Source organism: Equus asinus, chromosome 4 (assembly GCF_041296235.1).
Source record: "Equus asinus isolate D_3611 breed Donkey chromosome 4, EquAss-T2T_v2, whole genome shotgun sequence".
NCBI lineage: Eukaryota > Metazoa > Chordata > Mammalia > Perissodactyla > Equidae > Equus > Equus asinus.
Genome location: NC_091793.1, coordinates 69420455 through 69446818, shown reverse-complemented (window position 1 = coordinate 69446818; position 26364 = coordinate 69420455). Strand labels below are relative to the sequence as shown.

Below are 26364 nucleotides of genomic sequence, written 5' to 3'. Positions count from 1 at the left end.
ACGCTGGAAGGTAGGGTTTAGTTTTTTGATTTTTTTTTTCCCCATGCATTCAAAGCTCGACTGTTAAAAAATCCATCTTTTCTCACTAAAGCAAAGTGCTCTAGCAAAGACTCTTGGTGTCTGGGTTTATGGGTGTGGATGTAGGTGAAAGTATTGGGCTAGAGATATTAATTTGGATGTCAGTCAGAGACTGGAGAATGATGGAGGGAGTGCGGACAGACAGGAGAAGGACAGAGCCCCGGGCCCTCCACCACAAGCAGTGGGGAAGATGAGGGGACCGAGTGAAGGACACTGGGAGGAGCAGCCACTGGAGGAGGAGGAAAACCGGGAGAGTGAGGGCTTCTGGGAGCATGGAAGGCAGTGTCTCGAGGCGGAGGGAGCGGTCCACTCCGTCAAGCGCTCAGAAGTCCATGACCGCGGGGTTTAGCACAGTGCTTGTGTCTGCACAGAGAGAAGCTCCAGAGCGACCGGCAGCAACTTCAGGGTAGCGAGGGAGGGGAACCGTGGGAGGGGGATTAGCTTTATACAGCACATTCCATTTCCTTTATCAAATTAAAAATATCTCTGAAGCGAGTATGGTTAAAGTTGTATTTACTTCTATTTAATCTGGGTATTGGATTCATGAGTGTTTATTACATTATTTCCTTTATTTTTCTATATGTTTAAAATGTTGCCTAATTACAAAGAAGAAAAACCATTTATACATAAATATTTAAAATATATATGCATAAAATATTTTTAGAATGATGCCCAAGAAACTGGTAAATAGTTGTCACTGGCATGTTGGCATGCGTTATGACTTTCGTGGGCCCTAGGCAAATTTGCCTCTTTTAAAAAATATTAAAAATTATGTTTTATAATTGCCTTGGTATAAAGACAAATATTCAGGCTGGATTCCTTATTATATGTTCATTATTGTTATATTCATTTTTTCCTCTGATTGTAAAAGAAATTAAAGTTAAAACATTTCTGGGAGCCCCTGAAAGTCTTGTGGTCATGTGTGCGGTGGCCTGTGGACAGGAGGACAGAGGACAGAGAGAGGAGTGCTGACTCTCCTGGCCCCTCCCTGCCAGGCCTGGATCCAGAGGGAGGCTGCGTTCCTACGTGGCCACAGCTCCTGCCAGGTGGCCCCTCAGGCTCCTGCTGGGCTGGGCCTGGTCCCCCACCCTTGCCAGCCCCCTAGCCCTGCCCATACCTGCAGTCCCGCCAGGGCCTCTCTGCAGATAGCCCTCAGGAGGGCCCTCTGTGCTGGCTGGCCCCTGGCTGACCCGCCTCCACACCCTGGATAATGTCCTGCTGGACTTGGGATGGGCTGAGGTTCCTCCCTTGTCCCCAGCCCAGCCCCACCCACCATGGCCTAACTTAGGGTTTAAAACTTCCACTTCTGCTGGAGGCATCAAAAGGCAGCTGTTTAAGAGGCAAGTACTACCTGGACCCGTTACCAATTGGTGTAGCGGAAAGTCAGACGCATCTGAACTTGAATCCTGAGTGACTTCGGGCAAGTCACTTAACCTCTCTGAGTCTCAGTTCTCTCCTTTGTAAGTGAGGGCACTTGTACCACCTTCTTGGATTGTTGTGAGGAGTAAATGGATCAGCAGCGAGCCCGGCACACGGCAGACACCAGGAGCAGGTCTCTGGGGAGTTTAGCATCTGACTGACCCCATGTGACCCGCCCCGGGGGAGGGCAGACACCGCTGTCCCCATTTACAGAGAAGATGGGTCCAGAGCAGCAGTGAGGGCCCCAGCAGGACTGGAACTCAGGGGTCCCAGCGCCCAGGCCGGGCCTCCACCACCTACCTTCTTTATTTCTTTGTCTTCAGTATTTGCGTTTCTCCTACTCCATCCCTCAAGGGTTTGCTGTCACCTATAATAATCTAAAAAATAATTCTTAAAACTTTGGTGCATCCAAGGACACTATCAAGAAAGTGAAAAGACAGCCTACAGAATGGGAGAAAATGTTTGCAATTCATTTATCTGCTAAGCTTCTAGTATTCAGCATATTTAAAGAACTCTTTAAATTCAATGGTGAAAAGACAAATAACTCAAGTAAAAATCAGCAAAGCATTTGACTAGACATTCCTACAAAGAAGATATACAAATGGCCAATAAGTACACGGCAAAACACGCAACATCACTCATCATTAGGGAAATGCAAGTCAAACCTCAAAGAGAGAACACATCACGGCCACCAGGCTAACTTTAATCAAAAAGATGGCCAATAACAAGTGTTGGCGAGGATGCGGGGAAATCAGGACCTTTGTACATTGTCAGTGGGAATATAAAATGGTTCAGCCACTCTGGAAAACAGTTTGGTGGTTCCTCAAAAGTTGAACATGCAGTGACCAGGGCCAACCCCGTGGCGTGGTGGTGAAGTTCGGTGCACTCTGCTTCAGCAGCCTGGGTTCACGGTTTCGATCCTGGGCATGGACCTATACCACTCATCCCAAGGTCTGGAAGCAGTGCTCGGGCCAAAATGACTCCAAAAGCTTCTTGATGGGAGGGGACTTCTGGCTGTGGTCGGGCAGCAAGCTCCTTGTGGTGTCTGAGGGCCCACTGTGTGCTTGCTCAGAGTGCCCAGAGAAGAAAGTGCAGAGGCTGGGCCCAGAGGTGTTCACAAACCAAATACTGATGAGCCAGCCAGGCAGACAGAGAATCATAGCTGATGGGCTGTTTCCATGGGTGAGGGGTGGGGGTCGGGGCAGAGGCCCACGTCTGCTGGGGAACTAGTTAAGGGCAGAGAATATTTAACTGAGACTTGAAGGCTGTACCAGTGAAATATGAGTTTGGCTGAAGTAACAGGAAACTCTACCAAGAGTGGCTTAGACCACAAAGGCATCTAATGTTAAATGTTTAAAGACCACGTGAGAGATGGGAAGTCCAGAGGTGGTCTGGCAGCCCAAGAATGTCATCAGTGACTCAGAAGCCACCCCCTCTCTACTCCACCATTAAATGAATGTCGGTGTCACTCCCTCATGATTATAGTGTGGCTGCCTCCAGTCCAGCCACCACATCTTCACAGTCAGTGCTCAAGCCAGAAGCAGGGGCGCATCTTCCTCCCTGCCCATCTCTTTCTTTTCAGGAAGGGAAATCTCTCACAGAAGCCCCCACAGATTTCCTCTAACATCTCATTGGCCAGAACGAGTCCTTGCCCCGACCAATCACCAGAGGTGGGAGTTGGGGGGCAGTTGCTTGGACCAACTGTCATTCCTCCAAACTGAGCATCCACTGGAAGAAGGCAGGGTGGGGTGGGCAGAGGCTTCTGTGTGAGCAACCAACTCGATCCTGCTGTAAAGGAGAAATGGATGAAGGAGCTGAGGTTTCAAAGACAAGGGAACAGAAGAGCAGGAGGAGCAGGTGCAGAGGTGGGAGACGAGCCGGCGGCGGGATGACTGTGGTTCGTGACTGCCTGAGCACAGCGCAGGGGGGGACAGGGGAGCAGGGCCTCGTATGACGTTTGATGTCCAGAGGGAGGCGTGCCCTGGGCAATAGGGAGCTACCGAGAGACCCTGAGCAGAGAGCGAGAACAGGCACAGCCGGGAACCCACAGGTGTGCAGAGGTCCCTGTGCTTCAGGAACTGAGCAGGGCCATTCTGTGACAGGTAATAATGTTGCTGATGACCCCAGAGGCCTCTGCTCAAACAGATGATGATAACTGACACGAGAGAGTAAACACAACCTTAGTGAATGAATTTGCTAGTGGCAGAGATCTGTTTATGCACATTAGGATGCACACACGCAGCCCGGTCCTTTAGGAAGCTCGGTCGTCACATCTGTGATGCCCACACCTCACCTCTCGCATCGGCCCTGAGCCATTGCACACCCCTCAGATCCCCAAAAACACACAGCGTAGGTGTAGTAATTTACACAGTACGCATCCACCTCTGAGGATGAGGGTGACTGCGTCCGTGCTTACAGAGGAGAAAACCGAGGCTGGAAGTGGCTCAGGGGCTTGCTGGTGAATGGCGGGGGTGGGATTTGAACCCAGAGCCTGTCTCTCCCAATCCACCGTGCTGCTTTACGACTTCAGAGCCAGGATGTTTGCTAAACCCGAGGGGGATCAGAACCGCTGCCCAATCCAGCACTCCCCCAGGGGGCAGAGAGCGGGTGGAGGGCTCTTCCCCATGCAGTGCTCACCCACGGGACCCCACAGACATGTCATTCGTCACCATCCAGGGCCTCCGGGGCCGAGCAGGAGGAACGCCCTGCACCCGCGGCGACCACTGTCCATGGGGTGACACTGCTGGTTAGGCCTCACAGTCTGGTCCATGATCCAAAGGACAGCACCCCGGCTAAGGCCAGCTATGTCCACACAATCACATCCTGGAATTGAGGGGTGCCTGGGGCTTCAGTTGGCCAATTGTGGCCTTAAAAGGCAAACTGCTATCATCCAGGAGGCTGATTTCTTTAATTAAATTACACATTTACGACCCAAAAGCCAAGCCCCTTTCCCTGTTCCCTTCGAGCTCTCAGCCTCTCAGCTTTTATTGCTGTCCAGGGCCAAGTTCTTAGCTTCTAATTGAGTCCCATTGTGCACGTAAATACTGGGCCTTCCACATGTCAACTTCAGTACAAGAGGCCCTCCCATCACCCCCTCCCCGGGATGCTGCCTCCGCCCTGGGTGCATGGCTCTTTACTGCGACTCTGGAGCTGAGGATTCAGAAGGAGGAGGCTGGGAGGGGTCTGCCCCCTGGCATGGCAGGGAGCGGTGAGGGCTCACCTCTAAAGCCTCAGCCGGCTGGAGCCACGGCCAAGGCCAGGCAGTTCAGAATAAGGCAGTTACGTGCGTCATCCCTGCCACCTCTTGGACGGCGGGCCCTCAAGCACGGCTGTCAGCGTGAGAGCGGAGGGTGCTGTGGGCCCAGACCCACCATCCAGAGTGCAGGGGTGAGAGGTGAGGGCTCTGGAGTGCGAAGCTGGCTCCACCATGCTCAGTTACTAAGGCAAGATGGGCCTCAGCTTTCTCATCTGTAAAATGGGCATCTTGGAGTCTCTCCCTCCTGGCATGGGGATTAAATGAAGTGCAGGGAGAGCCCGGGAGCAGGCTGGGATGAGTCCTGCCCTGGGGCACGCTGTCGCTGCTGTTCTCAGGACTGTCTTCTGGGGCAGGCTGGCTTTTTCTGTAAAGGGTGAGAGTAAATACATTAGTCTTTGAGGGACCTGTGGTCTCTGTCACGACTGCTCAAATCTGCTGTCGTAGCACAACAGCAGCACCAACAGTGGGCAGTCCAGGCTCTCAATCCTGCTTTCTGGGAGGGGGTCCAGGCCCTCAGACTCCCAGTCTTACACACTAGTGTTTCCAGTAGTGGGCAGGGCTGCCTTCTGATAAAACTGTAGTTGCCTGTGATGGCTGACCCCTGGTCCAGGAGGCTGGCTAAGGGGAGGGGGGTGGGGGCGCGTGACTCACCTGAAGTCATGGGGCAGAGGTCATGTGCTCTGGATTCCACATCTCCCAGCCCCAAGGTGGTGGTCTGTTTGTAAATCCTGCCCCTGGGGGGCCCTGCAGCTGAAACACGAGTTGGGGGAGGGCTCTGTTCCTTGCTGTGAACTGAGTTGTGTGGAACCGGGAATTCTGCCAAGTCCCAGAAGCTCAGTGCAGACTTCCTGAAGCTGCGACCTGCCCCTCCTCACTGTCACTGACGAGGGAAAGGCTTGGGCGGGGGACCGGAGGACCTGTGGGATTGCACCTGCCCTCGTCAAGGAGCAGGTCTGGGTGACCCGGGCACAGGTGATGGAAGGAGAGGGTCCCGGGAGGGCTGGCTTTTGCCCTTTGAGTGAGGGTCTCCTGTGTGCCAAGCACAGAACCTTCTGAGTCAGGTCTGGAAAGCTGGGCACAGAGAGATGAGGGAAAGCTTCCAGGTCACACAGGCGGTAGGGGCAGAGCTGGGGTCTGACACAGACCTGATGCCCGGGCCCACATCCTTTCCACTTTCCCAGGAGCCATCGAGATCCTACATGTTAGTGTCCTTCAGAGGGGCGCTGAGTATCGGCAATGGGAGCCTTCCCTGTCTTAATAAGCTGAGTCGCCGTCAGAGGGAACACAGAGACATTGTCTGCGTGCCACCCGGCCGGCTGTTCCACATCGTCTGTCCACACCATCCGCAGTGCCGGGGGCTGCTCCCAGCCAGCCTGAGCACACGTGCCCAAAGCTTAGTCCTGGCTCCATCCTGCGCTGGGTCGCTGAGTCCTCCGAGCTCAGTCCTCCCATCCGTGGGGCTGGAATCAGTAGCTACTCCACGAGGATCCAGGAGGATTAAACGGGCTAAGAGGTACGAAATCCTTGCGGCCGCGGGGCACACAGGGCGCTGGGGGTCTATTGCACCAGTCTTGTTATTTCTCTCCCCTTTGATGAATAAGGAGGAGACCCCGGGGGCAGGGCTTGTCCCCATTCTCACCGCTGCCCAACTGTGGGTGGTGCCCAGGCTGGACTCCGTCCCCTGCCCCTCCTGAGTGTCCCCACTTCCACACCTCAGCTGCTTGGAAACTCGGTGAGGCTGCCCCACTTCCTGAGGCCCCTGTACCTCTCCCCTCCTCACCTGGCATCTCCCCAGGGCTGACTCAGTGCCCTCCAGCCCCAGGCCCTAGGCCCCAGGCCCCACGCCCTGCCATGCTGGATGTGAATGAAGCAATGGACATGCACTGCGCCTCCTGCACAGTCTGACGGCACTCAGCATCCCAATCCTGTCCGAGGCCCCAGGAGCCCAAGGGCGCAGGGTCTGAGTCTTCAGTCATGCATGAATTCATCTGACAGTTCTCAGCACCTGCTTTGCCAGGTGGTTACTGGGAATGGAGAGATGAGGCAATCACAGGCCAGCTGGACAGAAAGGGGACCTGTGGATGTTCATGGTGCAGCATGAGGACAGGGTGACCAAGGGCTGACCTTGTAACCATTCTTGGCCTCGGTTTTCTCATCTTTAAAACAGGAATAGCAAAACCTACATCACATGGCTGTTGTTGAGGAGAGCGGCAGCCTGGTCCTCTGCCAGAGACTGTCCTAAGCACTTTAAAAACACAAACTCCCTTGATCTACATGAAAATTCTACGACATAGGTACCACCATTATCACCCCTTTTTGCAGATGAGGAAACTGGGGCACAGACAGGCGAGGTAACTGCCTCAGATCACGGAGCCCGGGCGGTCCAGCTCCAGCATCCAGCTCTTGGTCGGTGCCCTCATGGGGTGTCCGGGGCCTCCTGTCACCCTTTACTGGGACCCACGGCCACAGCCTGACGTCAGTGTGACTATTCATGGGGGCGGGGTGGGGGCACCACCAGCCGGTTTCTCCAGGCACTCCTTTCCTATGAGACAGGCAGCTCAAGGGGCTGTGTTGTATTCGCTGCTGGTTACCCAGGCCCAAGTCCAGGCCACCACGTTGCCAAGTCTGAATGGATGTTTGTAGAATGAATACCCACTGTCTGTGTTTAGCGTGCACTGTGCCCACCATGTCCTTATCTGCACTGCACACCTGGCTGCATGACTGTCACCTCTAGCAGTCGCTGTGCCAAGGACAGCCAAGGGGACTGGAGCTGCTCAGCCGGGGGCAGGGAGCCCTGTGGATGCCCCAAGTGTCTCCTGGGCTGTCCAGGGCCAATTCACAGGGCGGCTGAGCTAGCTTCCTGGAACAGCAGTGAGCTCCCTGCCGCTGGGGATGTGCAAGTAGGTGTTTGGGGGTGTTTCCTGAGGATGACTCAGTATCCAATGGGGCACGGGCTCAGACAGCTTTCAAAGTCCATTTGAGGCCTGTGTCTCTGCAGGCAGCACAGAGCAGTAGTTAAGGACATGGGCCGTGGGGCCTGGGATATAGCAAGGTTTCCTGCCCTGTGACCTTGAGCAAGCCCCTCCCCTCTCTGTGCCTCAGTGTTGTCTTCTGTAACAGAGAGCTAATAATGGGCTCCCGGGAGTGCTAAGAGCTGCTCTCCTCACCATCTCCATCATCTCAGAGGAAGGGAGGAAGGAGCCTGGTCCAGGGGCAGGGTGACATCGGGGAGCCCCAGTCACATCTGCTCCACTCCCCACACCATGAACATCTTGCATCTGAGCCGTTGTGTGTGCTGTTCCACCAAGCACACCCACACCCTGTCCCCTACCCCACCCAATCAAATCGTGGTGATGTTTGAGGCCACCCCAGATCCCATTGGATGTCTCCTCCCTTCTCGCTGAAACCATCCACATCCCTGGCTCCTCCTCTGGTGCTATCTGGTCTCTTGTGGACAGAAGCCCAGGCTTTCTCCTCCTCATAGTTGCCTGAGCTCCCAGCCTAGGACCAAGTACACAGCAGGCACTCAATACACGTTTAAGGCTGCAGGGTCCCATTCACTGTGCTCCAACATGAGGGCATTCTGCTCTCTTTCCCACGGGTGCCCTGAAAAATGGCAGTGCACAGAGCGAGCCTAGTTGGGCTCACAGAGGAGTGGAGGGATGTACCACGTGTGTGTGTGTGGCGGGGGGGGGGGGGCCCTGGGCAGCACCACCTGCCACAGGGGCTGCAAGAAAGGGCGGCTCCCCTAAGAGCCCAGCCCTCCATATGGCAGCCAACCACCCAGCAGCCTGCAGGCTCCCATTCTCTCCTCTGGGTGCTGAGCTGCCCCTGAACATCCACGAGGAGGCACTAGGTGGGGTCCGAGGGGAGTGGAGGCTGCAGGGCCAAGAGCATCCAGAGTCCAGGCCGCCTCAGGCAGCCACTCCTGAGCCCACCCCGGGCCAGGCCTCTGAAACCAGCAGCCTAACCTGGGGCCCCGTGGACATCTAGATTTTAAAAGTTAATGCTAACATTTAAAAACTGGAAGATTACAGGCAAAATTCCAGGGGTCTAGCTTATTTTATGTATGAAATGAGAGGATGTGGCCACCTGTGACAGTCCCTCAAGGCAACGCTCTTCTGGAGCTGAGCTGGAGCCGCTCTCTGGACAGAGCTTGTGCTCCCAGCTCGCCACAGTCCCCACCACTCCCTAAGCTTCTCCCTGCCCAGGTCCTCCCAAGCCTCTGCCAGCCGGCCTGACCCCTGGAGGCATCTGAGTTTGCAGTCCTCCCGTTAGCCCCGTGGAGCTTCACTTCTTCACCCGGGACATGACCACAGCAGTGTCCAGCCTGGGTTAGATGCACGGGGAATGCAGCCTCAGAGCCGTCCAAGGTCACGCAGACTTAGAAAGCTGGTCTGCCGGTCTCTCACACAAGCAGACAGGCCAGCCTCAGGCGATGACAACCAGGTGACCTAAGCACAGAGCGGGCTGTGTGTGTCATGGTGGGAGTGGGGTACTGGACGGGCAGGCTGAGGAACAGATGCCAGAAGGGCAGAGTCTTGCAGCGTGAGGGCACTGCTGTCTGGAGAGCAGAGCAAAGGCACTCCTGCTGGAGGACCAGCTCGTGCTAAGGCCTGGAGGTGCTGCAGGATGAGAAACACAGCTTGTACGTGACAGGGGGGGACTCCGGAAGCCACCACCCTCATGTGTGGAGGCCCCTGGAGCCCCCTCCTCCCGGCTTGAACCCCACCCTGGCAGCTCTGTCTTCATATATGTCTCTGTCTCCCCTCCTCCTGCTGCCCCGAGGCCCAGCCCCTGAGCCGGCTCCTCCTCAGCATCCTGTGCTTTCCACATTGTCCTGTCTTGGCTCAGACACCATAGATGCATTCCCTCCCTTGAAGTGATAATTAAATTACTGAGGGGTATCCTCATGACATGTCCTCAAAGTTTTAAAAGAATTAACACTGGAAGAAAAGTCCAGACTGCTAATGCCCTAAATGAGCACAGGGTGAGAGAAGGCCGCTCAGGTTCCTGGGAATGAGCAGCCCTGGTCCAGGAGGGAGAGAGGAGGTGAACTTGACCCCCGTGCGGCCTGTGGGTAATCCTCTCATGTCTTTGGGGTTTTACCCATCGTCATGTGTCTGAGCCCATTTCTGCATCTGGCCCAGGACCCCCCGAGGGCTCACAGGTTGGAGAGCTCATCAGAGTGTGATCACAGCCCTGAGGGCCCAGGTGAGGCCAGAGGGGCTGCAGGAGGGGGTGGGCATCAAGAACGGCTTCATGGAGGAGACGAGGTCTGAGCTGGGTCTCCAAGGACCCGCCATCATCTAGCCAGGGCCTGGTACCAGGCAGGAACCAAACACATGATGAGCAAATGAGTGAGTGAACGAATGAACAGGCACCCACCTAACAGACAGAAGGAGGGGCAGCCAGCCCAAACCGAGGCTGAGACACAGGGCTCCTGGGGAATGTGGGGAGCGGCTGCCGTGGGCACCTGCCTCACCCCCTTTATGGCTGTCCTGCTGCCACAATAGCTGTTCTCTGCCCGCTCGGGAGCCCTGGTCTGACCTCTGCTCTGGGAGGCTGCTTGCCATTCCCAGCTATACCTGCCTGTGTCACCTCCGTGTCCCCATGTGTACGTATACCAGCCTCTTGGGGATTTGTGAAGAGGGGGAGGTTGGTGTGTAGCCCAAGGCTGAAGATGGAAGGGAGAGGGTCACGGGGTTCCTGAGGTGGTGGATCCCAGGGGTTGGGGGGCATCAGTCGAGCAGGGTGGGGAGGAGCACTGCCTGGGGGTGGAGGAGTCCACTTGTGGGGATCCGTCACCCAGAGGGGCTTCAGAGAGAGGAGGCAGACTTGGGGAGAGGGTTGAACTCCGATTGGGACATGCTGACTTCGAGAGGCTCAGGGACACCCAGACAGAGAAGTCCAGGAGAAGCTGGATGTGGGGGTGAAGGTGCAACAGAGGGTCAGGGTCAGAGCTTGAGACCCAGAGGAGATGGGTCAGAGGGGCAGTGGAGGGGCTGGAGGACCTCGAGGATGTTCATCCAGTGGGGTCGTCAACCGGGAGACTGCTTTGTTGATTTCATAGCCTCCTGGTGCCTGACACAGCTGGGCCCAGGGAGGCCATTCAATGAACACGTATGACTTTGCCCAAATTTGCCTGGTTCTACTTTAAATAATAGACTGGAATAGAATTTGTTGAACTCAGGTTAATTAGCTAGAAAGGTGAAGGCAAGGATTACAAGCAAAAGTGCAATTTGGATTCGAGACAAAACTAAGAATCCACACTAGTAACTAAGACTCTCCAACATGCAGCCCACTGTGGCCTCAGGGCCTTTGCACTTGCTGGTCTTGCAGCCTGCAACTCTCTACCCTCTGCATTGCTTACTCCCTAAAGATCTTCAGGAATTTGTTCAAACGTCCTTCCTGACTTTTTCTCCATGGTATACATCCCCGCCTGAGTCTGTGTATATTTTACTTCTTTTTTCTGTGTCTCCCCAACTAGGCTGTCAGCAGATGAGACTGGAGACCTCTGCACGCTTCTTCTGCTGCTGTGCCCGGTGTCCACAGCTGGCCCAGCAGCAGTAGGGCCTCACTGATGTGCGCTGGGTGAGTGAACGTGGCAGACCACACAGGAGCACGTTTCTGGGAGTGCTAAGTGCTGTCTGCTCATTCACTGTTCATGAAGCCCCGCTCTGTGCCCAGTCCTGACTCCAGCTGGAGGCACGGATGGACGGCAGTGAAGGAGATGAGAAAACAAACTCTGCTGCTCCCATGAAGCCAACATCACAAAGGGGGACAAACAGTGAGCAGAACACAGCAGGTTAGAAGGCAGCAGGGTCACTGAGGAAAAGCAGGGCCGGGGGACCGGGGTGGGGGGGGCAGTGGTGGGAGGAGACGCGAGAGGGGCAGGCCCAGATGGTGCAGGGCCTGGGGGCTCCTGTGAGGACCTTCCTCTGGGTGGGGAGAGTCATGGTGGGGTGCTGAGCAAGGGGCCAGGCCCTGAACACTGTGAGGGGAATGGGGTGGGTGACGGCAGGGAAACTGGGGTGGGGACGCTGTCACTGTAGACGGAGCAGGCAGGGAAGTCTCCTCAGGTGACATCTGAGCTGAGCCTTGTCTGGACCATGTTTCTAGCTTCTGTAACCTGATGCTTTAACATGTGTCCTGCGTGCACATGTGGACACGCCTTGTTCTGAATCCGATCAATTCGGCCTCCTGCCTCCCTCGTCATGCCGACCCGCCTTCCCCAGGGAGAACCCTCCTTCTTGGGCCCATTTTTCAAAAACAAACCAACCAATCCAGTGTCCATCCACACCCCAACTACCTCCTCTATTGGACACGTGTAGTCGAGGCCACTACCCCCTGCCCTTGTCCCCCAGGGTGGGTATCAGACAACTGGGACAGCCTCGTGCCCCAAAGCCTGTGAAGTTATTTAGACCAGCCAGTCCTGAGCCTGCTCACCCTGCCTCACTGTTCCTTCCTCCAGAAACCACAGGAAAGGCTCCTCCTGCCCACAGTGTCCCCCACTCCCTCTGCCTCCTGACCACCCTGGGGCTTCCCTGTGGGGCCCTGCATACCCTGGCGTCCCCACTTGGGGAACCGTGAGCAGCAAACTATCTTGTTAATGGTGTTGTCTCTTGAGCTGTTGGCCTTCCTGAACCTCCAGATTTCCATTAATATATTCTATTTTAAACTGGCCCTACAAGATATTTTGCAGACACTTAGCGTAAACAAATGAAGAACAAATATCTGTTACAAGTGTACTATTTTACTTGAAATTAGAATTTATTTTCTTGGGGTTTAGGCAACAATAGCAGCCTCTCAGGAACTTTAAGAGGCTCCCAGCGGCCTGCCACCGGCCGTGGGTGGGGCCAGAGGGAGAGGTTGGGGAGCTCCCATCATGCTGCCAAGCATGGAGGAGGTTGCCACAGCAGGTGACCTCTGGGCCCCCTGGAATGTTGCTGGTGCTGTGGGTGGAGGGGAAGGCCCCAGGGCCACGCAGGGGGGTTGGGCTGGGGGTGGCGGTCCTGGACTCCAAGCCGGGTAGCAGACTCGCAGGCTCGGTGGCCTTCAGCTCTGACTCCGGGTTCCCCTCAGGCAGCTGATGCTGGTTTTCGGCCCTGCAGAGCCAGGCAAGTAAGCCGAGTTTGGTGTGATGGCGTCTTCCTGCGCATACAGATGCCTTCAGCTGCACCGAGTAGGTGAGGGAGGAGCTGCGGCTGCTGGGGTCCATGGGGGGCACACAAGGTCTTACCACGATGGCGTGGCCCTCCATCTGCGGTTTCTTGCTGCTGAGTATCAAGTATGTGGCCGTGATGGCATCGTATCTCCTGTGTTGTAAAGAATCTTCTGTCTCGCTGAAACCCATGCTCACCATTACTTTCGTTATCCAGGGGTCCTTGGTGTCAAAGGGCAGCTCCTTGTAGGGCCGCAGTTTCTCTTGCCCCATATTCACCCAGCGGGCCTTCAGGATTTTCTTGAGAGTTATTCTCTTTCGTGGGTCGAAGGCGAGTATTTTGCCGAGGTTCCTGCACTCCCAGGACAGGAACATCGGCAGCGGGAACCTCCCACTCAGCACCCGCCTGCGCACCGTCACCAGGTCACACCCCCAGAACGGCGGGGCCCCGGTGAGCAGGAAGAACAGCACCACGCCCAGGCTCCACACGTCCGCCGGGGGCCCGGCGTAGGCTCGGCCCTGCAAGGTCTCCGGGGCCGCGTACCAGGGGCTCCCGCACTGGGTGCTCAGCTCCTGGCCCAGGAACACGGCGCTGCTGCCGAAGCCCGACAGCTTCACGTTGCCCTCGCCGTCCAGAAGGACGTGCTCCAGCCGCAGGTCCCGGTGCACCACGCCCTTCCGGTGGCAGTACTCCAGGGCCGAGGTGAGCTGCCGAAACTTCCCTCGGGCCTCGTCCTCCGCCATGGGGCCGCTCTTCCGGATGTGGTCCAGCAGGTCTCCTCCGCTCACGAGCTCGCTGACGATGAAGGACGTCTCCTTTGTGGCCACGACCTCCAGCAGCTTGAGCACGTTCGGGTGGCGCACGGTCTTCAGGCTCTGGACCTCGCAGTGCAGCGCCTTTGCTCTGGAGGCGCTCTTCCCACTCCTCTCCACCATCTTAACCGCCACCTCGGTCCCGGTGGGCAGGTGCTGGGCCAGCTTCACCTTGCAGTAGCTGCTCTGCCCGATGGTCTTTAGCAGCTTGTAACTGGCTACATGGGTCTTACTGTTGCCAGAGGCGGCCGCCAGGCCCAGAGACATGGTGACCTGAAACTAACGCTAACTAACACTACTCCCTACTTACTAATTAGGCTAATAAACAAAAGTAACACTAATGATTCTAACAAGGCCACCTATGCTTACTAACTATAGTAACAAATAATAGAAACTATAGTAAATATGTTAACTATGCTAACTACAACCCAATACTAACTATCCTAACTGCACTAACAATACTAACTAAAAAATATAAAGAAAATAGGAGAAAGAGCAAAAACAAAGAAAAAATAAAAATTAAAATGAGAAAAGAACCAAGAAAAATTGAGAAAAAGGGAAAAAAGAAAAATGAGAAGAAGACAAAAATAATTTAAAAATGAGAAAGGAAAACTAAGAAATATAAAAAAGAAAATAATAAATAAAAAGAAAAAAGAAAAAAGTAAAAATAAAGAGAAAAAGGAAAAGTAGAAAGAAAAATGAGAAAAGTCATAAAGAACAAAAGAAATGAGAAGAGAAAACCAAGAAAAATTAAAAAAATAAATAAAAAGGAAAAAAGGAAAAATGAAAAAAGACAAAAAGAATAAAAAAAGGAAAAGGAGAACCAAGAAAAATAAAAAAATAATAAATAAATATGAAAAACAGAAAAAAACAAAGAAAAAGGGAAAAATAAAAATGAGAAAAAAGAAAGAAATGAAAAAATGAGAAAGGAGAACAAAGAAAAATCAAAAAGAAAATAAGTGGCTCCTTATGAAGTCAGAGCAAGAGAGGCACCAGGCATGGCTGGGGATAGACTCCAGTGTTGGCTCACTTTTTGGTCTCAAGACCCCTTAACTCTTAAGAAAAAGGACCCCAAAGAGCTTTTTATTTGTGTGAGATATTAGAGAGTGGTGTTTACTTTATTAGAAATTGAAATCTGTAGGATGCTTCAGTGGCCTTTCCACTTCTAATTAAAAAATCTGTAATCATTTTTGGCTTTTAAAGACCTTATAATGTCTATACTTCAAATATTCAATTCCTTTTCCATAAATTCTGATTAATCTGAAAAAGATCCTACAACTTAACTGATAGTATAATACTATAGGAAAACGTTCTGTTGCATAAGACATGCGAAGGGACATCATTAACGTTCACAGAGCTGAGAGGAAGAGAGCTTTCATGATATTTTCCCAGTAAGATCAGGAGCTGATTTCTCACCAGAAACCTTGGAGGCCAGAGGGCATGGGTTGACGTACTCAAAGTGCTGAAGGAGAAAAGAATCCAACCAAGAATCCTATATCTGGCAGAACTGTCCTTAAAACATGAGGGAGGAATTGAGACATTCCTATAGAAAGCACGGCTGAGAGAGTGCTGTACACCAGACCTGCCTCCAGCAAGGGGAGTCCTTCAGGCTGAAAGGAAAGGACCCTGGACGGGAACGTGATGCCTTATGAAGAAATAACATCTCTGCTCAAAGTAAGTATGTGGATAATTACAAAAGCTGGTACTATTGTAACTTGGTTTGTAGCTCCACTTTTTGTTTTCTACATTAAGAGACTAAAGGGTTAAACCCCCAATTATTAGCATTTGTTTTTGGACTCACAGTGCCTAAAGATGTAATTTTGTGACATTAATAACTGAAATGGGGTGGAGTCCGAGCTGAATAGGAGCTGAGTTTCGTATATTACTGAAGTGAAGCTGGTCTAAATTGACATTCGAGTGTTCTAACTTTAGGATGTTAAGTGTAATCCCATGATAACCACAAAGAAAAAAGCTATGGAACATACACGAAGGAAAATGAGAAGGGAGGGAATTAGATTGCCTTTTCAGTCATTGTACAGATGAGCTGCACAGCCCTGTCAGCACAGAAAGCCCAGGGGACGGCTTCTCCACTGAACCATCTCTGCTGATCACAGGAGGCCACCCTGTGGCCCTTTCCCATGTCTGCAGCATCAGTGACAGTCTTCCTCAGGTTGTCTTTTGAGCTAATTGACAGTCCAGCACAGGGTAGTTTCTCCAGGATGCCATAAAGCAGCTGTCAGCTGTCTTGAAGGCTCTGGCTGTCCATAGCTCTCGCCACAGCTACACAATGGCTGCCAGGGCCACAGGCCACCTCCTGTCTCACCACAGGTGCGAAATTGCAAGTAACACCAATGACGATGACGATGAGTGCCACTCCTTACATGCCAAGCCCTGGGCTGGGCCCTGGTGCACGTTACTAATGATTTCCACAGCAACCTAGCAGGTCCAGCGTGGTCTTCACTGCAGAAAAGGGGGACTGAGGCTCCTGGAGGCTGTGTAACTACCACTGTCACATAACCAGCTGACGCCGAGGACCATTGTGAACCCAGGTTTGCCGACTCAACCCACTCCACCCACTGCCTGCTACGCCATGCTCCTGTTACCGCCTCAGCAGCCAGCAGCAGACCAGTGTCTGTCCATCATGTTAGAAGTCAGGACAGAGGTTACTTGAGGGCAGTGATGGAAGGGGCCGTGGGGGCTTGTGAGTGCTGATAATATTGGGCTTCTGATCCAAGGACTGGCTAGCCAGGTGCGATATTATGATTTATGAGAAATAAATATTCGGTCATTCAGATGACCAAAATATATTTTTTATATCTATTTGGTCTTCCTCTGTGGTTCCTGGCTTACAGCTCCCAAAGCCCTTTGAATTTCCAGAGAGAGAAGAGCAATGGAAGCATCTTTGGTTGTACTGTTGGGTCTCTGGTCCTCCACTCCTGAAATTGCTTCAGAACCATAAAGGTGGAACAGGTGTCTTGTTATTCATAACAAGCCCGTTTCTGCCACAACTGGGTCTATGTTCATCATGTGACTTTTTCTTTTTTGAGGAAGATTAGCCCTGAGCTAACATCTGCTGCCAATCCTCCTCTTTTTGCTGAGGAAGACTGGCCCTGAGCTAACATCCACGCCCATCTTCCTCTACTTTGTATGTGGGATGCCTGCCACAGTGTGGTGCGACAAGTGGTGCCATGTCCACACCCGGGATCCAACCCGGCGAGCCCCGGGCCGCTGAAGCAGAACTTGCACAGTTAACTGCTGTGCCGCCAGGCCGGCCCCTCCTGCTTAGTTTTGATTTCACTTCTCGTAGTTCCTCCTCAGGACCCTGTTCTGGAAGGGAGCTTTGATTTGTGTTTCAGGAGTTCATGGGTCAATGAGCAATCCCAAAAGGAAATTAAGAAAACATTCCATTTAAAATAGCATCAAAAATGACAATACTTGGAAATAAGTTTAACAAAAGAAACACAGAACTTATATACTCTGAAAACTACAAAATATTATTGAAAGAAATTAACCAAGATTTAAATACATGGGAAGAGATCCTATGATCGTGGATCAGAAGACTTCATAATGTTACGATGACAACACTCCCCAAATTGATCTTCAGAGTGAACACAATCCTTGTCACAATCCCAGCTGATTATTTGTAGAAATTGATAGGCTGCCCCTAAATTCATATGGAAACATAAGACTCAGAATAGCCAAAACAATTTTGAAAAGGAAGAACAAAGTTAAAGGACTCATACTTCCCAATTTCAAAACTTAATACAAAGAAATAGTAATAAAAATGGTGTGCTGCTGACATAAGGATAGACATATAGATCAAAGGAATAGAATTGAGAGTCCAGAAGTAAACCCATATATCAATGGTCAGTTGACTTTTCACAGTGGTGCCAAGGCCATTCAATGAGGGAAAGGACAGTCTTTTAGACAAATGGTGCTGGGACAATTGGCTAACGCATGTAGAGAATGCTAATGGACCCCCACATCATGTCATATACAAAAATTATCTCAAAATCAACCAAAGACCTAAGTAAGAGCTGCAACTATAAAACTCTTAGAACAAAGCATAAAGGTAAATTTCTGTGACGTCGGATTTCATAATGGATTCATAGATACGACACCAAAGGCACAAGCAACAAAAGAAAAAAAATAGATAAATTGGACTTCATGACAATTAAAACTTTTGTGCTTAGAGGACATTATCAAGAAAATGAAAAAACAACCCAAAGAATTCAGGAAAATATATCTGATAAGACACTTGTATCTAGAATATAACAAGAACTCTTACAACTCAACGATAAAAAAGAGAAACAACACAATTAGAAATGGGCAAAGTGTCTGAACAGACATTTCTCCAAAGAAGATATATAAATGGACAGTAAGACATGAAAAGATAGTCAACATCGTTAGTCATCAGAGAAATGAAAATCAAAACCATGAGATATCACTTAACACCTACTAGGATGGCTAAAATCAAAAAGTCAGACAATAATAAGCATTATTGGGGATTCAGAAAAATCCAGAAAGTATTCTGGCATTGCTACCACTATCTTCCTAGAATTCCTGTAGGAGAGCTTTGTAAAATACCCTTTTTTTATATGAATTTCAAATATTGTCTCCCGTTTACATTTGTCTTTTGTTATCTGAGCTTCTTGGATGGGTGTCTTGGAGACGAGGAGGTGGGGGAATTTGGAGGGTGAACTGTGTTTTGTGTGAGCTGGCGGCAGCACTTCCTCATCCCCCAGGGAATGCCTCCATCTCCTACTGGAACAGTCTCAGGGCTCTATAGAATGATGGGACTCTCTCAGGCTGATATTGATATTTTCTCCCGGGCTTCTTCAACAGTGCGATTCAGTTCACTTATTGCTCAGAAAACATTGCTATGGTAACCTATTCTGGCGTGTAAAGCAGTTACTTAGAGTTGAGGAAAGAGAAGGTGGACTAAAAAGCTGAACCTCCAGCCATTCAGTCGCCATTTCTTACCCAAAGGCCCTTGAGGGAATGAAGGGAAACAAGCACACGGAGGCTCATTGCCGCTCTCTGTCCATTACAGCTGAGGAAGGGGTTGATCCAGCTGCTGATCAGAGGACAGTTCTCTAAGGCAGGGGAAGGTGGTGGATTGAATTCCTTGTCACATTGGGGTTTGCAGAATAGTCTGTAATGAGCTTTCCAGATGTCTAATTTGAGGTCAAAACATAGCTTGTTTTAAACTTTCTTAAACTCCTTTGGGGTTCCATGAATATTTAGAAGTCAGTTTCCATAGCTGTGGAACTCTGTCCCAAGGTTGAACACAGAAATCCAGTCTTTCATAGCTTTTCTCTTCCAAGTGGTTGTCAAGAATCCTGAGAAATGTGCAAATAAGTGCCTCAGCTTGAGATGGGGAAAGATGACAGATAGCTTCCTATTACCACTGTAAAGAATTACCACAAACTCAGTGACGTAAAACTACACAAATTTATTATCTCACAGTAATCAGACGTCCAAACTGGGTCTCCCTGAACTAAAATCAAAGTGTCAGCAGAGCCTTTGGAGGCTCTAGTGGAGAAGCTGTTCCCCTGCCTTTTCCAGCCTCTCAAGTCTGCCTGCGTTCCTTGGCTCATAGCCCCTTCCTCCATCTTCAAAGCCAGCTGAGTGGTATCTTCAAAGCTCTCTCTGCCTCTCTGACCTCTGCTTCTGCTGTCACATCACCTTCTCTGACTCTGACCCTCTCGCCTCCCTCTACAAGAGCCCTGTGATTACACTGGGCCACGTGGATCATCCAGGGTAGCTTCCCATTTCACTCACTCCATCACATCGGCAAACATAAGGTAACATATTCGTGGTTTCTGGGGATCAGGATGTGGACATCTTTGAGGGGCCATTATTCTGCCTGCCACAGGCTCCAACACATCCCAGGTATGCCATCTTAACCAGAACCCGGTCTTTTCACATGGGTTCCTGTGAAGCTGGAGGCCTTTCAGGCTCTGGTGCCAGGAGAGTAGGATGCTACCTTACACCTTACAGCTGAAGCTGCCCAGGGATGCTCTTAAGAAACAAACACTTAAGTATTACTTAGAGCAGGGAAGAGGTCCGACAGGAAAGTGTCATACTGCAGTTCAATGACTCACCTGCCAGTCCTCTCTGAGACTTGGCTTCATCAACGACTCTCATTTTTTCTTTTCCATCTTCCATTTCTTCTTTTACCCAGGGATATGCCTGAGTCTCTTCTATCCTAAAAAAGCAAACAACACTACCTTGCCAGCACACGACAGCAGCCCTTGGCCTAGACAAGGTGGCAGTTTAAGAAGCATTTTTTTTTAACAGGAAATCAGTGTTCATTGCACGGGACACCATGTGGCTGCTGCACAGGAGTCTTGACCACATTTGTCTTTGTATCATTAAACAAACATCCAATGTTCTGAGTGGGAGCATCCATATGGCAGAACCTGGATCCCAGGCCCATGACCTGGCATCCAGGGAAAAGGAAGAAAGAAGATCCTTCCATTTTGGATCCTTCATGGGAGGTAGGGCACAGCCATTGCCCCAGAACTATATTTTGTAGGGACGTTCTCCCCGCCCCATGCCCATATCAGTTAGGATCGGGTCTGGCTGCATGTGAGACACACTCCACCAGAGAGATCACAATGTTTTAAACAAGATAAAGATTTACGTCTGTGTCACATAAGTGAAGTCTGGAGGTAAAGAGTCCAGTGCTGACGTGGTGGCTCCATGATCATCAGGGCTTCAAGTTCTTTCTCTCTTGAGCGTTACCACATTTAGCATGGCAGCTTATAGTCCAAGGCGGCTGTGATACTCTAGACATCATCTCTGCTTTCCAGTCAGAAAGGTGGAAGTGACACAAAGGAGGAAACCACACAAAGGGATGTGACCCCATATTTCTAGGCTGCTTTCCCCAAGTTGCCCATGATACTTCCTCTGCCATCTTGTTGGCCGGAAGTCAGTTGCACGGCCATTTACAGGAGTTGCAAGGGCGGCTGGGCAAGGTCATCTTATTCTTGGCAACCATGTACCTAGTTAAAATCAGAGGCTCTGTAAGTGAGGAAGGAGGGAAGAATGGACACTGGGGGACAACCAGTATTTTTTGCAACACCCCCAAATAGAAAGAGGATTGAACCCTTGCTATTTTTTACCTTTCTTAAGAAAATGATGAAAGTCCTCTATGGCTTCTCTATCAGTTCGTTATCTTGGTTCTCCTCCTGCCCTTAGGACATGTGTCTTATTCTCTCTCCCTCTGTCTTCCTCCCTGACTGTATCAGTTAAGGTACCTTGGTTGCAAGACACAGACAGTGGCTGTCTAACTTAAGGAAAAGGGCTCACAGAGTCGAAGGGAAGGCTTGAGAGCCCGGCTTCGAGAAGTCAGAACCCAGACAGCTCCAGGGGTTTGGGAAGCGAGAATTACTTGACAGTCTCATTGGGATGCAGATGCTAAACTTCATGAGCTTCAATTATTTTTTTGCAATACTTGTATTGTGAACCCTGGAATTTTAAATTGTGTTTGAGGAAGTCTCACTGGTCTAGCTTTTCTCATGCCCGCCCCTCCAACAGGTGAGGGCAGAGCAGCTGGAGGTACCGTCCCATCGAGACTACACACAATGGGCTTGAAAAAATTCTCTGAGGAAAATGGAAATGCTACCACCAAAAGGAGAAATGGATATATATAGATGCTTCCTACCCTTCTCCAAATACAGATCAATGATTACTTTTACTGCTCTGGTTTCACCTGCTATTCTCTACAATGCAGCTCACTCCTCTGCCGCACGCTCCTCTCACTGCAGCCCAGCCAGGCTTGTGCACCGTTCTCTCTTTGCACAAGCTGTTCCCACTGCCTGGAATAGCCCTTTAGCTCTCGCTGTTCTTCTTTACCCAAGAGATCTCTACAAACCCCTCCTGTCTCCGGCCAATGCTCATGTCATCCATGAGTTCCTCAGGCAGCGCTAGTTGCCCACGCTCTGGACTCCCACAAGACTCTGCTCATGACAGATTTATTTTTATGTGTCTCCCTCTCCCTGTGGACCACAAATTTCTTCAGCCCAGAGATTGTATTGCTCATCTCTGCCACTGCAGCGTCCAGCACAGTGCCCCACACAAAGTAGCTACCCAATAAAAGTCTCATGGATGAATGAATGGCTCTAAATGTCTAGCTCTAACTTTTCTCCTGACTTCCAGCCGCCATACCAATACCCCTGGATATCAGCTGAATTCTCAAAATTGACTTGCTCCAAACTGAGGCCCCCCCCTTCCCATAAAGCAGCACCTCTTCCTGATTTCTTTTCTGTTGAGTCCCTATTTATTAAACTCATACTCTGTGTGCTAGACACGAGGGGTACAGAAATAATTCAGATTCAGTCCACGCCCCCAAGGACGGTTTTCCGATCAGGGTTTTCCATTCTCGACACTGTTGACATTCTGGGCCGGATAATCTTAGCCGTGGGGGCCTGTCCTGTGCACTGTCGGATGTTGAGCAGCATCCCTGCCCTCTACCCCCTAGTTTTGCCACTAGCAAATGCAAAGAAACCGATGTGTAGCCTTGAGCACGTGACCTTAACTCATAGCTCACTTTCCTCATCTAACTAATGGGAAATAATCCCGGCCTTGCAGGATTAGTGTGAGAATGAAATAAATCAACACATGAAGCAGCCTTTGCTTTGCGAATCTCTTTCTCTCCACTACCCCATCTTCGTGCTCATCTCACTCCCTTGTCTTCTTTGACCCACCCCCGCCTCACCCAAGCATCGATGGAGGACTGTAGGGTCACAATGTCTCTCACATCTGTTCCTTCTTTCTCTCTCCAATTCCCTGTTTTCCACCTCCAGTTTCGCCCTGATCCCCTCCACCCTAAACATAGCCAGAATTAGTCCTAATGCACAGCCATGTCGCACCTGCTTTCTGTCCATTGCCGTCAAATTCAAGTTCAAACTTCCTGTCTTGGCCGTCTAGTGTATTTTCTTCGAGCTCCCCCTACATCCCCAGCCCCATCTCTCACTGCCTTCCCGAAGTATCTGTCATGCTCTGATAATAGCAGCTAAGATTTCTGAAGTGCTTCTTATCTTGGTTCCCAGAATACTGACAGCAGCCCAATGAGGTTGACGGGACTGTTATTTGACAAATGACCCCAAGCTGCTTCCTCTTTGCCTCTGTCATGCTGTTCACGGTTCCTGAACACCTGGTTTTCTCCCTTCCTTCACTCCCTCTGCCCCAGTTAAAGCAGCCTTCAAGGCTCAACCCTCATGCCACACCTTCCCAAAGCTGTTCTTGACCCTTTAACCCTTGGAGATGGTTACTTTCTCTTTGTGGTACATTCCCCCAGTATTTATCCCTCTCACAGGAATCTTCTAGAACGGAATTGGAATCACCCCTGCAATTGACTGAGTGTAAGAGTTACTTAAGAGTGTTTACTCTTAGTCACTTGACTGACTTAGAGAACCATTAAGAAGTCTTACTCTTAGTAGATGCTCAAATATGCATTATCCCAACAAAGGTGAGGCCACTTCTCACATGGTTTCTGACCTTTTTTATTTCCCTCAGTCACAGCCGCCCTGGCAGCGTATCCACTGCAGCGTCAGGGCTGCCGGCCAACCTTCTCCTTGCCGGCAGCTCCACCACCGTATTAGGGCCCACATTCTCAGTTGCTCACTGGTTTCTCCTGACTCCATCCGCGGACACCAGCATTCCCTCCAGGCGAAGGGAGGAAAGCCTACCTCAGCCCCCTCTGGAGCTGGCCAGCCAGTGGAGGTGCCCTGGCTTGGAGATGAGCAGAACAGCACTTGCATCCAGGCCAGGCCATTTATTCACGAGCTGTTGTTGACCCTCTTCTGAGCTTCCCTTTTCTCCCTCTAACGCGAGGATGATACCTTCCTTCCCAGGGCTGCGGGGAGGCTTAGAGAAGGGAAAGTATCTAAAGGCTTTGCTGGAAGCCTGGCCTCCCGGGGTCAGACTCATTTCTCAGCATCCTCCTAAGCGCATGCTCCAAGGACGATGGAGCCTGGCAAGTGTTTGTCCTTGTTCTTCCCCTGCTCAGTCCTCTCCTTCCTCTAACCGGGGAAAAGGAGCCCCCTGGAGTCCCCCTCTGCCAACAAAACGAAGATCAACCAACCCCCCGAGGATCCTCTGTAGAGGCGCCTGCGGGAGCTGGAGCGCGGCGCCCTCATCGCGCAGCCAACCTTCAGCCCTGGCTGAGCGCCCTCTGCTGGGGACATTCGGGCACCGTAGGAACTCTGAGACACTTCAGCGTTTATTGGCCTCAAGCGTCTGAAACTATGACGTTTTGGTGGTGGGGGGAAGGGCGTGAGAAAGCACGTGGGTTCTAGAAAACATCCTTTTTCTGGTTTCTGACCATCCGCCCCTTTTCTGATGTGCCCGGTAGCAGTATCAATAGTTGTCATTTCTAAGAGCTGACCGTCGGATTCCGTGCTAAATGCTTCCCGTGCGTTATTGCATTTAATCCTGCAGATAGCATTACTTCCTCCCTCTCTATAGATGAGGAAACTGTGGCACAGAAAGGGAAGTAACTAGTTCAAAGCCTCACAGTAAGTAGGGCAGCCGAGATTCACACCAAGTTCTGCCTCACTCCAGAAACTGCTGCCCAGAAGGTCCCGTGGCTGTCAGCCCCGCCTTTTCCCCGGGCCGGTCCTCCGCACAAAGCTCTGCGCAATGCCCGAGGTCCCACTTTTTCCTGCCTCCTGTACCTCCAGATCCACACCAGCTTCTCCATGATCTGTTCCTGGGTGGTGAGCTTGCCAATTGTTCGATTTTTGACACACCATTGCCTTTCTTGTTTTCAAGTCCTGGCTTTGCTCTGAAGCAACCACTTTCCCTGTGCTCAGGAGCAGAGAGGCTGCGGGCAAGGATAGCATGAACGGTGGGAAGGAACCTGGACATCATACCCACCAAAAGAGGGAGAGAGAGAAACCAAATCTAGGAATCCCTGAATGTTAGAGGGCCCTCAGGGCTGTATCTTTCTTCTTAGTTGTGAGCAACAAAGAGCCACTCCGAATGATTTAAACCGAAAAGGAATTAATTGAAATGATAATCGGTGGCTGGAGAACCAGGCTTGGAAAACAGGCAGGAGTAGGGGCAGGACCACAAAGTCAGGCCCCACGATCAATCTGCCTGGAGAACTCCTGCTGCCTGGAGGGCACCGCTGGAACCAACTCTGCTCCGCTGCGGGATGCTGCGGCCCCCAGAAGCGGGATGAGGGAGCTTGCACTTGTTTTTGCTCTTTTGTTTTGTTAGTGCCTGATTCAGGGTCGGGCAGGTATGTCTTGATCCATCAAACCTAGGTCACTGCCCTGCCCTGGCTTCTGCTTTCCTGAAGGGAAGCGATCTTCACGGCCCACCAGGACTCAAAGGACATGGTCTCCAAATACAGGAAAGAGGTTAGACCCTGGGAAGCCCTCAAACAAAAAATGTCCACTACAGTGGTCATCCAGTTAAAAAAGTTCCCATGCCCCTTTAAATTTACAGATGATACTGAGTCCTAGAGGGGAAAATGGCTTTCTTCTTAAAGTCATGCAGCCAAGGCTGATGGGTTTCATCTCCTGTGTCAACACCAGTCGACTGAATTCCAATTGACTGGAACACTGTTGGGCCAGCTCAAGGCTGTCTGCCTGGGGCAGGCACGGGGACCCTCGTTGTTACGCTGTGCTACAGTGTGCTTCTTCCACAGAAGGCTTTCCCACAAAGGCACAGCTGTTTCCCTCTGGACACCCTGAGTCTGTCTCCTCGGGGCCACCCTAGTTTGCAGATGACTAAACACTATCACCATTTCCCGTGTTGGGCATTTTCACTTTGCAAGATGAGAACATTAAAAAGTTTATAAAGAGGTTGTATGTGGATGGATTCTAGACTGGATGTTCCCAAACCTAGCTGTGCGTGAGAATCATCCAGAGATTCCCCTGCCCCACCACAGGCCTAAATCAGAATCTTGTGGGCAAATGGGGCAAGGCAATCTTTAGAAATCTTGGTGTTTCTCACGTGGCACAATCAGCATTTGGGAACTCACTCCCTACAAGAGAAGCTTGTCTTCTATAGGCAGAGAAAATTCCATCACCTTTTCATCAGTTGAAGTCCACCAGAACCCAAGAAGAAAGCAGAATTTCCAGGGTTAGAAGTAGCTGGAATATTTAATCTGCATCTATCACATGATGTGGAAAACAGTACTGCAACTGTTCATGACCTCTTTACCTTCTCGAGACTGTAACCAGGTCTGTAAGAGGAGGTTGGCCCCGTGCATGTGTCCCCTGCACAATTCCTGGCAGGTAACACAGTTCTAAGCCATCACATACGGGTATCCACAGGCACGACTGTTGCTTCCGCCTTCACACTCAGCAGAGCAGCCTTGAGAACTGCATTCGTCTGCTTGACAGTCATCTTAGGAAGCTGCTGCAGGATTGGAGCACTTTCCAAACCCTGGGTCCGATTTTCAAATTCCAGGGAATCCAGACTGTCAGAAATCCCATCTTTGTACCCCCAAAGGCCCAAACTGGCTAGGGACTTGCAATGTGTCCCTGTACCTGACGCTGTCGGGGAGCACACTTGGCATGTGCAGCATACTTATTAATGCTGACAGCTAACAGGTAAGGCTGCCCTGTGCCAGGACGCTCCTAAGCGCGCCACATGTTAGCTCATTCAATCC

The 26364-nt window shown here is 51.1% G+C and overlaps 1 pseudogene; it reads right to left on the bottom strand.

The window, feature by feature from the left end:
• Positions 1–12509: 12509 nt before the first annotated feature.
• On the bottom strand, positions 12510–13997 carry LOC139045010 (serine/threonine-protein kinase MARK2 pseudogene; annotated as a pseudogene).
• Between the last annotated feature and the right edge of the window lie 12367 nt (positions 13998–26364).